The following is a 4,303-nucleotide window of genomic DNA, read 5'->3' as shown; positions in this document are numbered from 1 at the left end:
GTGATGACTTCCAGATTTTGGGGAATAATAGATGTTGAATTTTAGAAGTTATTGAATTGGTTTTTATTAATGAGTTTAAGTCTTCCGCATTACTTTCTGTTGATATTATATTGAAATGTTAGGGTTTAGATTGGTTGGTTCGCTCACATAGGAGGGTAAGTGTGGGTGCCAGTCGCGGCTCGGTTTTGGGTCGTGACAGGATCGACTCATTAACTAATTATTAAATTAAATTTTAAAAATTTATCCACTAATCAAATAACCATAGTTGAACGAGTAATTCTAAATTCCCACTAAATTTACGAAAAGGGTCCTTTATGAAAGAAAGATAACCATTTCTCAAAATGGCCTAACAGGTCATTACAAAAAAAGATGGATTAAAAAGAGAAATTACATGTTACAATATACGGTAATAAAATTATTTTTTAAAAAAACTTAAAGGCCCCAATAGTCAGTAATAAACAAATAGTTTTTGAATAGTAATCAATAATTATATTGGGAATAATAATATATTCAAAACAAAATCAAATAATTAGGAGAATATCAAGAAATATTTATCTTGTCAATTATAAATTACTATATTTATGAAAAAGATATTTTGAGAGTAACGTGAGGATGTGGATCGACATGTGATAAGTTAATTTTTTTTTTAAAAAATAGATGTAATAGATAATTACAAATCCATTCTCTCTCATTAATATTATTTTTTATAACCTATTAATTATATAACATTATATAATATAGATTAGTTAATAATATATAGTTAATTTATTTATTAATTTTAAACTAATCTGTTAATACATGTAATTAAAATATTATAAGTAGTAATATAAAAAAAGTAGATCTAAAAGTTTAATATTAATCCTTTAATAGATGTGTGGTGTGTGTTTTCCTTTATAACAGGTGATCCAACAATAAATAATTAAGAAATAACCACACGAGTTGTACCACAATTAGATTTTAATAAATACCTTAGCAAGTCAATACGCTCTTTAATACTATAACAATTATACGGGGCTCATCACGAAGTGTCTTTCTTGCGTCGCAGACCTCTTTATTTCACGGTCATTAATTTCTTTTCATCCATGCTGCTTATTGCTTTTCTTTTGCTTCTTTCCTTTTTGGGTTTGATTGTTGCTACTCACCTTTACTAAAAATTGACAAATTATTAGGAATAGAAGAAGTATTTGTTAAGTGATCCAATCAAAGTTGAGATCAAAATAATAGAAGCAAAAGGGAAAATGTTAAGTGATCCAATCAAAGTTGAGATCAAAATAATAGAAGCAAAAGGGAAAATAACATCAATCTTAATGGATCATATATAGTACTGTTATAATAAAGCAAAGAAAACAACAACTAAATTTACATATAGATTATGCAACTTCAAAAGAAAACATGATATCCTTTATTCTAGCTAGCTATATTCAACAAACTCAATTACAACAAATTTTTATACTGAATTCCATAATCCACGAGAGACTTATTTTCATCGAGTTATCGTTCATTATAAGTTATCCTCTATTTATGAAATTGAATAACCTCCTTTTCTTGAATATCAACCTTAATATCTGCAATTGTGTCATCACTCTCCATGATTAACTTTAGCCTACTGACTACTTGGCATTATTACAGTGATTTGTGTAATTGATGCATATAGAAGTATTAAAGTAGATCCTTTTTTGATTCTAGCAAATATAAGATTCTTTTAGTCTCACATTACTCCCCCATCTTCATTCAATAGCTTTTCTCTTTTCAAAAGGGATTTCTTTTTCCTCTTGAATGTACGCTTTGACTGCATCTATACTATCATCAGGTTCAACCATTAGGAGAAAAACAAATCCACCCTAAAGTTTCTTAGTAAACAAGGATCGTTCAGTAATAACCTAGTCTTTCGCAAGACATTAAGTTTACCTCTTTTGTTAGGTCTGGGCTTCTTTATTATGATCGCGTTTTGTACTCTTACTAAGAATTTGAGAGACGGAACTATGACTCACGTAAGCGGTATGTTAGTGCCTTACGCGGGAAATCCTTGCTTGACTTGTTGATCATCTATCATTACTAGTGAAGCAAGAACTTGCTTGAGTGAATTTGGTTGAGGTTGTTCCCCTTTGCATTTTGTACTCTCATATTTATAGTGGATTGCTCATCTCCTTTGTGGACGTAGGTCGATTGACCGAACCTCATTAAATCTTTGTGTTTTTTGGTATATTTCTCGTTGTCTTCTTATCCGTGGTCTTTTAAGGTTTGCTTTGCTAGCTTCTGCATTTACACCTACTTATTTTCGGTCCTAACAAGTTGTATCAGAGCCAGATTCAATGATGGAGTCAGGTTTAGTGGTTCGATAATTGATGATTGAACCAGGTTAGAAAGAGGTATTCATCTTGACGGGTGTAGTTCTAGCCGCAACTTTTTTGACAGTAATGAAGATTTTTGTTGGAGGATTGTTTCAGAGAGGTTCTCTGTGTTGATACATAAATTTTGCAAAGGAGATTATGGAGAGGAGAAGCAAGTTGTTGAAGATTAAGTCAAGAAGGTGGACAAATTTATTTTGTCAGAAATTCAGGCCAAGGGGGAGGTTTGTTGGGTTTTATTTGCCCTAAATTTCTTACCATAAATAGATTATCCTTTTAGGAAAAGGTTTTGGATTGACTAATCCTTTTTCTGGTAGGAAAAGGTTTAGGACTCTATAAATAGAGGAATAGAGGAATGTTCCTTCTAACTTAATCAACATTCACAATGTAGTCTTAATGGCTTTGAGAGTTTTGGTTAGGGGGAGAAATTGTGGGTCACAAGCTTGATACGTTATCACTTGTGTGAACCTCCTATGTATTCTGAGTGAATTTGGTTGAGGTTGTTTCCCTCTGTATTTTGTACTCTCATATTTATAGTGGATTGCTCATCTCCTTTGTGGACGTAGGTCGATTGACCGAACCACGTTAAATCTCTGTGTCTTTTCGGTATATTTCTCGTTGTCTTCTTACTCGTGGTCTTTTGAAGTTTTCTTTGCTAGCTTCCGCATCTACACCTGCTTATTTTCGGTCCTAACACCTTTGATTGATAGTACTAACACTTCTCAAAATTAATATTGTCGGAGTTAGGGTGTGTACATAGGTCGGTTTAGTTTGGTTTTTCATTAAAAGAAATTTAAACCAATTATGTCGATTTATTAAATCTAAAAACCATATCAAACCACTTAAAGTTGGTTTTTTTGGTTTCGACTTTAATCGATTCTTTCATTTTTTTGTTTTATCAATTTTTCAGTTTTTTACAACTAAACGGTATTTGAAAAAGAGATCAAATATATTTTTACTTAGTTTTGTGATAAGCTAAAATAAAAAAAGTTTAATGAATAGAAATTTTCAAAAAGATGATAAAATTCACATGAGTACAAAATATTTTTTTTAAAAAAATATCGACGTTTATTATGTTAGACTAATAAGATTAAAGGCTAGAGACAAATGAAATACATACATATATATATATATTTATATATACATATATATATATATATATATACACACATATATATACATATATATGTATATATATATGTATATATATATATATATATATATGTATATAAATGATATATATATATATATATATATATCATATATATACATATATATATATATATACATATATATATGTATATATATATGTATATATATATATGTATACATATATATATATATATGTATAGATAGACACACACACTATGTCGGTTTGATTTGAGTTTGGTTGACTTTTTTTCTTTTAATAACAAACCAAATCAAGAGTGGTCGATTTCTTTCAACTGCCAAACCAACCAAACCAAATCAGAAATCATTTTTTTGCAATTTGATTTGGTTCGTCGGTCCGGTTTGACTTATACACCCCTAGTAAGAGTAATCAAATAGTATTATTTTGTAAAAATAATGTTCTATTTAATTTATTAATTTAAAGATTATTTTGAAATTCACGGGAGGTTACTTTTAATTATGCCTTTGGTGGATGAAACCTCAAAAAATTAAAATGAACCATTTTGAAAAATAACGGTCATGAATTTGAGGTCATGATTAATAATTTTTGTTATTTCGAGAGAAAACACATAAAATCTGCCATGAACTTGGTTATTTTACGAGAAAACACATAAAATTCGCTATGAACTTAGTTATTTTAAGAGAAAACACATAAAATCCCTAAATTCAGCTTCACTCGCTATTGGTGAGAGAACTCATTCTCTCTACCACATCATCTCTTAGGATTGTATTTGATTCACGTCAACCCTTAAACGCTAAAGTAAGTTAGCTGACAAGGTTCTGGG

This window comes from Solanum pennellii, chromosome 4, assembly GCF_001406875.1.
Source record: "Solanum pennellii chromosome 4, SPENNV200".
NCBI classification, from domain to species: domain Eukaryota; kingdom Viridiplantae; phylum Streptophyta; class Magnoliopsida; order Solanales; family Solanaceae; genus Solanum; species Solanum pennellii.
The sequence above is the reverse complement of the archived record's forward strand: the minus strand, read 5'-3'. Positions refer to the sequence as shown.